This window comes from Dipodomys ordii, unplaced genomic scaffold (genome assembly GCF_000151885.1).
Source record: "Dipodomys ordii isolate 6190 unplaced genomic scaffold, Dord_2.0 Scaffold139, whole genome shotgun sequence".
NCBI lineage: Eukaryota > Metazoa > Chordata > Mammalia > Rodentia > Heteromyidae > Dipodomys > Dipodomys ordii.
The window spans coordinates 437,083-448,795 of record NW_012267355.1 but is presented as its reverse complement, the minus strand read 5'-3'; positions in this window follow the sequence as shown (position 1 = coordinate 448,795).

Below are 11,713 nucleotides of genomic sequence, written 5' to 3'. Positions count from 1 at the left end.
TTAGGGGAATGAACCCCAAGATAATTATTCAAATGTTTTTTTGTGTGTTTTTTTTCCTTTAATGCAATTTTCCTATCATATTTATAAGATGATTTCTATGTTGCTTTATATGTCCCTTCCCCACAGTATAACCCATACTTTCATTGTATTTGATGTTGGTATAATTTGTGGAGGGGAAGGGAAAAAAAACAAATTGTTTAACTAGGAATACAGGTGGACCCATTGCAATAATGAGATGTACAAGTCGTTATGTGGAAAAACGAACTTAACAACTTTGGTGGGGGTGGGAGGATAAGGTGGGGGGAGGGGAGGAGTATGGGAAGGGATGGGAAGGGAAACAAAGGAGGAGGCTACAATGCTTGATAAGAAATGTACTCGTTCTCTTGCCCATGTAATTGTAACTCCTCTGACGGTATTCTCACAACAAAAAAAGAAAGAAATGTGCTCTTTATCTTGCCCATGTACCTGTAACTCCTCTGTAGGTATTCTCACAATGAAAAATAAATAAAGAAATAAAAATTAAAAAGAAAAAAAAGAATATACTATCTGTAATCATTCATATTTATGTTAATGGATCTTAGCCAATTAAGTCAGTGAAAGACTCAATGGGGCTGTAGAAATGAGGGCCTCCTACCTTCACTTGACACGTTCTGTTGTAGTGTTGGATGTTCTCTAAAAACATAGCTACTCTTTACACAGCATGCTGGTTGTTTATTAAACATTATTTCTGGAGTGATTACTGTGCTGAATATATTACATACAACGCAAAGAGTAAATAGAATGCATGATTGGATCATAAATAATTGATCATTTAGAACATTCTGTTTGGTGGTACAGGACAGGTCACAGCCAAGGAACACAGCCTGTTAAATTTCTTGTGAAACCACTGGAGAGTTTCCATCCCTGTTGATACTTGACTTCAATTTTGTGGTTTCTATAACTGTAACATAATATATTTCAGTTTTTTAAATAAGTTTTTATTGCGAAAATAATGTACAGAGGGGTTACAGTTACATGAGCAAGGTAATGAGAACATTTCTTATCAAGCATTGTTGCCTCCTCCTCCTTTTTCCCCCTACCATACCTTCCCTCCCACCTCCACAACTACACCCCTCCCCCCACCTGAATTGTAAAGTTTGTTTTTCAACAAAGTATCTTGTACATCTTATTGTTGCAATGGGTTAACCTATATCCCTATTTAAACATTTTGTTTTTTTCCCTTCCCCTTCCCAAATTATACCAACATCAAATACAGTGACTACTTAAATCATCAAATTTATAATTTGTTGAAGAAAGAACTAAGATAACAAAGTGATAATGTAATTTTCTTCCAGAGAGAAAATATTTTTCTGTGTTAATAGACACTAAAATAGGAGTGAGTGGAAAACTGGAGCAAAGTAACCAAAAAGGTACAGGGATTCCCGGTACTTCTGACTGCTCTGACATTTTCTCTCATGTGTGGTGCAGCAAAGTTTTGGCAGATGTATCTGGCAGACCATTCTGACTAACAACAGATTTTAGCCATAAATTTGTGGGGCAGATGTAGATGAGCTAAAGATCTAAGAAAGGTTACACTTTTGTGGCCCCTAAACTTTCAAGCCTTAATCTTAGCTACTTAGGTTTGCTGAGATTTGATAATAATGATTTGAAGCCAGCTCAGGCAGAAAAGTCCATGAGGCTCTTATCTCCAATTAATTAACAAAAAGATGGAAGTAGAGCTCTGGCAGAATGAAAACTTTGAGTGAACAAGACCAAGTGAAAAATGGGAGTTCCCGAGTTCAAGCCCCAGTTTTTCTACACATACATACACACACACAAAATCAAACCTAACAGAATAATGTACATCTCCATATCAGAGTGAGCCTGACATGGTAATAAAAACAATGGAAAGAGAGAATCCACATGAAACTTGATGAGAAATGCAGCAAATAAGGTCATATTCATTAGCACTAAGAAAATTACCAAAGAGAGAGTTCTAGATTTTTGATATGAGTTAAACTGTCCCCACTTAGCTATTACAAAAATGTTGGGAAACTCTCCTAGTAAAACCTAAGCAATATAAGCTCATTAAAATTATATCCCATAATATTCTCATAACACATAATTACAGATTAATATCCAGTGAGACAGAAGTAAATGCCAAAGTAAAATGCCAAAACACAAGTAACAATATTGCACTAATATTTGGTAGCATATATTTAATTTTATGTAAAATAATCAATTAAATGGTAGCAATGAAAAGACAACAATAAAAACCTAACAGAGAAAAAATGATTAATAAAAATAGTTTGCAAAAGTTCAAAACTGAAAGAACTGTACAGAAGGTAGTAAATATTTACATATAAATGAAAACTACTTTTGAAATACACAATAAAGACTAAATCTAACAGCAAATAAGCAGCATGAGTAATGATGTATAAAGATATGTTACTTTTATTTTTTTAAATTTTTTTTATTGTGTGTAACAAAGGAGTTACAATTACATGGGCAAGATAATGAGTACATTTCTTATCAAGCATTGTTGCCTCCTCTTTGTTTCCCCTTCCCATCCCTTCCCATACATGTTTCTAGAATAACTTTTAAAAATTAAAAATATCACAGTGAGACCAAAGGAGAGGAACAGAAAGGCACAATGTCTATGTGCATATGGTCATATGAAATAATATTTTTCAAAATGAATTACAGGAAATGGAAACAAGAGGCTTTTTCTTTTTCACTGTTTTTCTTTTCTTTTTGTTCTGCTGTTCACGTATCAGTCTTTGGGAGTGTCTAAGGGAATTCAGAGAAATGGAGGGAAAAGGGTGAAAAAATGCAGCAGTGGTCCTCACTAGACACCAGGCTGAAAATGAACTATACAACTTGTGGGTGCGGGATGGAAGGGAAAACCTGGGGGAGAGCAAGGGAGGAGGTGACACTGTCCAAAAAGGAATGTACTCATTACCTGACTTATGGAACTGTAATCCTTTTGTGCATCACCATTATAATAAAAGTAAGTATAATTAAAAATCTAAAAACATAAGAAGTTACTGAATATAGGAAAATATGGACCCATATATTTTTCACACGACTTGTTAGCTCCCTTGTTACTCCCTTCTTCTAGGTTTTTTTTCTAAACTGTGTAGCAACTTGCCACAATTTTTAGGTATCAAATACAATGTAAGTTGGACTAAAGGATGTAGTTGTCTGATTAGATGACTAATACAGGATTGTCCCTCTGTTCGGTCCACAATACTATAAAAGCTAATGAAAACATATAATTATCATCGAAATTTCTCTGTGAAAAGCTTAGTCAAGTATATCCAGGTCTCCAGAAAGCCTTGGAAAATTGCCTTTGACAAGATAAAAATAAAACGTTTTACCAAAATATTCTTTCAAATGATCATAAAATTGTAGCCAAGCCAGGCACCAATGCCTGCAATCCCAGCTAAAGGGGAAGCTGAGATTGGGATGATTTCAGCTCTCAACCAATCCAGGTGGAAAAGTCCATGAGACTCTATGTTAAAGGAGGCATTTGGTAGCGGTGGCACACCTCTGTCATCCAGGTACAATGGGTAGACTGAAAGATGTGGCATTTAAATAGTCTAAGTCAGAAAGATAATGCTATCTCACAAATAATCAGCAGAGAGAAAGGCTGGAGGCACGGCTCAGTGGTAGAGTGTCTGTCTTGAAAGCATGAGGCCCTGAGTTTAAATGAGATTACTGGGGGAAAAAATGATAAAATACAACATAAAAGCCCAAACACAGATATTTCTAGGTAAACAAAAGATGAAATTATCTGGCGATAGAATTAGTTGGCTACAGGAAATATTAAAAGATATTTTTTTCTCCAGGCTAAAAGCAAGTGATGCCAGATTGCTAATTAAATAAAGCAAGCACACATGCAACCACATAATAATATCACACAAGAAATAGAATCATCCGATTAATGCAAAAGATAGTGCAGCTTTTTATATAATCTTCTTAACTGATCTAAAAGGAAATTACATAAAATAATGTGCATATATACATACGTATAGATGTTGAATACATAAGCAGCAATTCAATGAATCAGTAATAAATAAGAAAGTTTATATGAGAAATACATCAATATATATTTGCCCTTCTTCTACCCACTAGCTGCTATAGTGACTTTAAAATTCAGTAAAATGTTAATTTTAACAATATATTTTCATTTTCAAAATATATAGAGATATAAAGGTTTTAATGTTTTAAAAGTAAGATGGAAAGAATAGAACTACATGAGTTAAACTGTCTGAGCTTCATTAGAATAAAGCTAAAATCACAATTCTTCATCTCAAAATTCACTACAATTCCAGAAACCAAGACATATTTGTTGATGCAGGGTGGATAGATAAGTTAATGATAAAGAATGAAGAGTCTAGAAATGTGTATATACATTTCTATGCAACTGAGATGTGTGTGTGTGTGTGTGTGTGTGTGTGTGTGTATATACGCCTGTGTGTGGTACAGGAACTCAGGATTGCTTGGCTTGCTTGCTCAGTTGGTACCCTACCATTTGAACCACTCCTTAAGACACTCTTGTTACTTTGGACATACAATTTTTCTGACTTTTCTTCCAGGCATACTTTGGGTTGTGATCTTCTGGATCTCATCCTCCTGTGTGGGTTGGCTCACAAGCATGCTGAGGGTAATGATTCTTGCTTCTATTGTTATCCAGAGCCTTGTCTACCATGAAGTCACTCAGAAGACCCCTGAGTCAATGAAAAAGGAAATTGTTCATTCAATTTCAACCAGGTAGGGCCAATTTATTTAGATGTAAACTCAAACACTCTTACATAAGCTTCTGCCACCCAGCTCAATGTCTTTCATTTTAATCATTTCCATTTTTATTAATAATGAAACATAAAATCACATTCTTCCCTAATATAGCACTTTGAAGCATTAAAATCTAGTTAGTATATAGAGAAAACCTGTAAAACATCTTGGTATTTATATCAGTTATTTAGTCTACCTTCAAAACCACCCTTAATTAAATATTAATCTAGTTGTTCTTTACATAAATGTTTCCATGGACTGTGTAAACAGTATGTGACATTAAGCAATGAAATTAAATATCACTTTTGTTAATGTGTCTTCACATTAATTTTAAAGAGTCAGCTCATGAAATTTTTTGTGTGTGATATAAACAAATTAAATTAACAGGGCATGGGATATTATATCCTCAAATTATTTACATGCAGAAACATTTCTGCCATATTTAGTGCAGAACAAAAAGTATGTATTCCACATAAATATGTTTTATTTATACTGTCAATATTTTTAATTTATTTTTCAGAATTCAAACATATAGTCTAAATACTTTGATAAGGTCATTATTTAATGTTTTGCTAAGATTCTACAAATTTAATGACATCATTATAGTATATTTAGTAAGAGTCTGCAAATGGTTATTTGGTTGAACACATTATACTATTATGTATTTTGATGTGTTGAATAAATGTGTGACTTATAATCCACTTATATAACACCCCTGAATAAAACGCAACCTAGACTATTTTACAATAGCAAGAATTGAAATCCAATGGAATTTTTTTCTAATTTTTGATAATACTCAAATGCATTTTTAGATTATTTTAAATTTCATAGGAAAGGTACTTGTACTGTAAAATTATCAGTGTAAATTTGAATTTTACTATGTTCCTATCCTCATGACCAATTATCACATTTTATGACTATGTTTGGATGTTCTCCAAGTTTATATCGATGCCACTACATTTCACAATTATTTTACATAATGAGGTTGCATCCTGTGCTTGCTGGTTAGAGGTGGTAGCTACCAATGACTGGAATTACTGTATCTATGGACAAGTGTCTGTACTAAAGATTTTTAATTAGTTATAGAGTATATGTAGCATTTCCTCAGATTATAGTCATTCATTGACAGACCTCCAGGTCATAATTCAAATTAGACAGAATATAATTTGGAGAAAGTGACGTCCAAGGTCAGCATATGGCACCCAGCACTGTGAAGAGTAATCACTTAGCAATTAAAATAATTATCTGATGGAAGAAAGGAAAGAAGGAAGGAAGGAGGGAGGGAGGGAGGGAGGGAGAAATAGGAAAGGGAGAAAGGAAGGGAGGGAGGGAGAAATATTGATCATATAAATCCTGACATTTTTCACTTCTTTCTAATTATAACAATTTCCACTACATGCAATTCTGAGAAATCTGTCATGTTCAGTCAGCGCAGGATGGAGAGAAAGTCACTGATTTGTGTGTGTGTGTGTGTGTGTGTGTGTGTGTTGTTTAGCCGAGCTGATATAAGTAAAAAAATGTTTTGCATTATAAAATAGCACAAACTATTCTCTACACAACAGGCATGATAGACATTTAGAATTCTGTATGAAAAAGAAAACAAGAAGAATTTAAGACAATCTTTATGTCTGGACTCAAGATTATGAAATATTCAGTTTTGCCTCGAGATGAGTTTGGGTTGCATCCCTGCCCAGTGCTAATGGTTGGAAATAAAATGTTGTAAATTCACTTAAGCTTTTTGCCTCACTGAGCCTTTTGTTCTTTGTGGGGAGGCATTTACATTCGCTTAGAGCTAGGGACAGATCTCAAGTGGAAGCCTACTTGTCTAGCCAGCTGGAGGCCCTAAGTCGAATTCTGAGCACTGTCAAAAAAAAAAAATCAATCCACTAGTGAATTAGTGATAGATTTTAGGAACTATTAGCAAAGAAACAAAAATGTCAACAGAACAATCCAGTCAAGTACATAAAAGGAGATGGAGTACTTGTAAAAGATTTGAAGGTTTGTTTCAGGTCTGTAGACTGAAAAATTGAAAAGTAATGCATTGGTTAACATAGAGGTTAATTGTATGTATGATAAAAAAATCTATAAAAATTACTAGCATAATTTCTCACAGGGAATAGTCAAAATAAAGGGTCACATTTGTGTTGGTATTAAATTTTATTTAAATATGTCATGTAGAAAATATTCATGGAGAATTTCTTTTTTTTTCATCTAATTCTTAAAATTTCCTAGCAGAAATGTTAAAAGCAACCACCAGTCCCTTTGTAATTTGTTGGGCACTCTTTTAAGTTACATTTATATACTAGTCATGAACATTTCTATTTTACTATGCTTTAGGAGCATTTAAAAATGCATAACACATTTGAAACTCCTAGCAATCAAGAAATAATCATACCTTCATGGAATTATTTAGTTCTGTATCCATTCATATTAAATATGAGATACAAATTGTTTTTCATATGTCATTTTTGTCATATGTGGGCACAGCAAGTTGTTCTGGATCAGAGACAGAATTGTTCATAAATACTGCATAGTAAATATCAACATACTCAATGAGAAACAGGTTAAATGAGGGAAGAGGAGACACACTTCCTCTGTGTATGTAAGATAGAAGGAGATTATGTTCCTCCTTTCTTGTTGTTCTGATTCCAAACCTTTGATTGTATGTCAACCAAATGTGTCCAGAAAGATATTCCTTGGAAATTATGGAGATGTCTTCTTGAAACATGAATGTCTTTAAGGGAACCGATGGTTCACATTTCTAAATTCTCAGAAATTCATGATTTCAATGAACTCTGCATTATGAACTTACAGGACTTTATCTCCAAGACACACTGAGCAAAAAGCCAGACTGAAGGCATGACTAAAGTGATATATCACAAGGAAAACAAGTCAGAGACCCTGATATCCAAACCTGGAATAAGCATATAAATAAATAGATGATGGATAACATATTCATGAACAGATATAGATAGATAGATAGACAGATAGATAGATAGACAGACAGATAGATAGACAGATAATAGCTAGAATGTAAATGAGTGAATGAATGAATATGTTCTAGAAGCAATGCAAAAAGACATATTCCAACTCTACAGTCTTGAACTTTCTCTGTTTTATAAGACTCGAATTATTTCAAGAACACTGAGATCACTACTGGTTTCTTTCTTCAAAATTTGTGTGGACACAGCCAATGGCATATTATAGGAAAAGTTCCTTGTTTTTAGATTGAGGTGTGGCTCAGTTGGTAGAGTGTTAACAAATGAGTGAAAGCCTCAGTTGATTAGTTTGTGTCCCACTGAGTCCCAGTTTCAGAGCTAAAACAAACAAACCAAAAGCAAGGTGAAGGGAGATTTTACAGAGAAATGTGCTCTTAGTTATGTTTTACCTACAGCTTAACATACAGCTACAATGCCTTTTCAACTACTTCATGAAACTGAGTCATCATAGCAAGATTCAAATTGATCTGATAAGAAAGAAATTTCTATGCTTTAGTTTTGCTACAATACAATTTCAACTAGAAATTTATGAAGGAAGTTTGATTCAAGAAGTTAGATTCTTAATTATTATTATTGGATGTGATGACTTGTGACAACAAGCAAAGGCATTATCATACTATCCTGTTTTAGTTCAAGGACCTTGCTTAATTTAACTACTACCATATTTTTGAACTGACAAATGATCCAGAGCATTTAGAAACTACAAATTCTGCTCTCCAAGGCTCCTTGCTTCAGACACATTTCACTTTCCCATCACATTCCAGCTTCATGTCCATCTGGATGAAGAAGCAGATCTGTTTTTGATCTTTGCAATCCAATGTATCTCAGAGAATAGAAGAGTGGGGGCAGAGAGAAGTGCTTGAGATACACATCCATAAAATAAATTTCCAATCACATTCCCTCTAATCATATCCTACTCAAATTTTGCCAAATATATTTTCATGCATCATTGTATATTTAATAAAGAAAAATTTTAAAAATCACCAATTTTAAAATTTGTGATTCTTTGAAAGTCAATGGGACTGTTATTTGGCAAACATGGTATGTAAAAAAAACAATAGATTTCAATGTGTGTACATATATGTATGTATACAAACATAGCATGAGTATGTTCATGGCAGATTTCTCACTTAAAAAATATTTGGGCATATAATACATTTTACCATAAATACACAGAGTTTCAATACAAGAAAAATCATCTTTACATTTTTTAAATTAATTAATTTTCACAATGTGTCCCTTCCACACATAGTTAAAATCTCCTTGGAAAGAATACCAAACATACTTCTAATAATACAAAATGTATTTGTATTCCTCTAGAGGCCTGTCATTCACCATATTGGTTAGATTTGTGGTAGAATCTTGTCTTGAAAAAGTGGTAGAATTGTTTCATAATTTAGATGAAAGCTATATATCTTTTTTTATAATTCAAAACATTTATCATAAAATTCCTAAGTGATTCATTGTACTTAGAAAATGTAAACTACAGATTCAGAAAAAAAAAATAAAACTAAGTGTGAACCAATAGAAGAAAAGGAACAGCTGACTAGGAAATTTGGGTGAATCACAAGATAGGGCTTAGAATTTGATGATATTAAGATAATAGCTTGTTTTTGCATATGTACCAGTATTGGGGCTTGAACTGAGAGCCTAAAGCTCTTGCTTGGCTCTGTAGTTCAGGACTCTAGCACTTGAACTGTTTCCAGTTCCAAGATATATCTTGTTGTTAATCTTTAAAATTATATTGAATTGCCTTGGTATTATTGGCTCATACCTGTAATCCTAGTTTTTTGTCTAGAGACTGAGATCTGGTGGATTTTCTTTTATGGCCACCTTGTAGTAAAAATTCTTGTAACCAGTTCTCCGCCATAGTTGGATATAGTGGTGTTCACCTGTCAACCAAGATATAGTGACCAGGAAGCTCCTAATTCCAGATTTGTCCAGGCAAAAAATGTGTGTGACACTCCATCTTTTTGGAAAAGGCTGTTTGTACATACCACCTGAGCTATCAAAAGAAGCATAAAATAGAAAAATTATTAAGACTCATGCAAATGCAAGAATTCCTCTCAAAATAACCAGTGGAACAAAGGACTAGGGAAAACACAAAAGTTTAAACTTCAGTTTAAACTTAGGGAAAACACAAAAGTATAAACTTCAGTACTACAAAATACACACACACACACACACACACACTCATATATATGTGCATATATATGGTATATATATATATATAAATGGTATATACACAGATATATGCAGATATGTAAATATCCATTTAAGTTGTACAAAGGTGATATTTACAAATATTTAAAATAGTCTCTTTCTACATGCCAAATAAAAAACAGAAAATACTAAAAAGCTTATTTTAAAGATGTCATTTAAACTAGAATCTAGTATGGCAAGTAGGATATAATTAAGGATATGCTGGATTTTGTGGAGAATATGATAATTTTTTTGTTTTAGAAGACTGATGAAACCAAGCATCTATAACCTGCTAAGCAATATTTTTTTTTTTGGTCGTTCGTGGGGCTTTAACTCTGGGCTTTAGTGCTGTCCCTCAGCTCAAAGCTCAAAGCTAGCACTCTACCACTTGAGCTATAGCACTACTTCCTGCTAAGCAATATTTCTATAAGTTAAGACACCTACCAGTCCTTTTGTTTCTATTTTGTGCTTGAGATAAGATCTGGTACCTCTGCTTGGGCTGGCCCTGAACCCAGAATTCCCTAGTCCCTGCCTCCTGAGTTAATTATAGGAATATATCACCAAACCAGGCGGAGAATATGGCAAAACACCACTGAAGATAATAAAGACATTTTATTAAATGTAGAGAGTTATAATATAGTGAAAATACAGCTTTCACTGAATGAATATGTAGATCTAATGTCACAATGAAATGCCATCTGAGGGTAAAATTTGACATGCTTTATTTAAATATTCTTCCAGAACTATGAGAGAAAACCCAGAAGCAAAGGTAACATTGGTGCAGAATAACAATATGAAAACAGTTGTCCCTAACAGATATTAGCCTATTATAAAAATTACACTGCTGTAAAATTATACAACCATAAAAATGTTATTTGATAGGATAGAACTAAGTAGCAAAGAGAGCAGAGCTGGTAGAGATTTAGGTTAATATGCTATATGACAAAGTAGCATTTTAGATCAAACTGAAAGTAGTAGACTGAGAATCATGTCAGAAAAAGTGGTTAGTCCTTACAAAACAAATTCAAATGTTATAGAATTAAATTAGCATTAATTATTAATGGATGCAGTTAAATTCCTAGTCTTTTTTATTTCTATCTTGTAAACAATCCTAATGAGCTTGTATCCACTTAGTGTTGCACATTTAAAAATGTTCGAGTTTGTCTCTTGATTAAGGTACACTTACCTGCTTTAACTTTTATACACAGAGGATTCCAAGAATGTAACTCCTTGGAACAACTAACAAAATGAATGGTCTAACAAAATGAATACCAGGAAGCTGCAGCTTGAAGTGTTGGAGTGGGTGGGGTCAAGGGGAAGAATGTAGATGGATGGATAGAAAAAGGGTGAGTAAATCCAATCATAGTATTCAACATACATAAGTGAATGGAATCACATAAGTTGAGAGCTCTGGTAGTATAAAGAAAGATGGGGAGAATTATGGAAGGCTGACATTGATCAAGATGCACTGTTCTTATATGTTGAATTGAAATCCTCATATACAACTATTTAAACACAATAAAAAGGATAAAATTAAATTTTAAAAGAAATTTAAAACCTAGGTCTCCTTGGCTCAGGCTGAAATTTTCTTAATAGAGACCCGGAAACACAACAAATCAAAGAAAGGTTGGACAAATGGGATTGTATGAAGTTGCAGAGCTTCTGCATGGCAAAGGACATAGCTAGCAAGATCCATAGAAAGCCCACGGATTGGGAGAAGATCTTCACTAGCCATA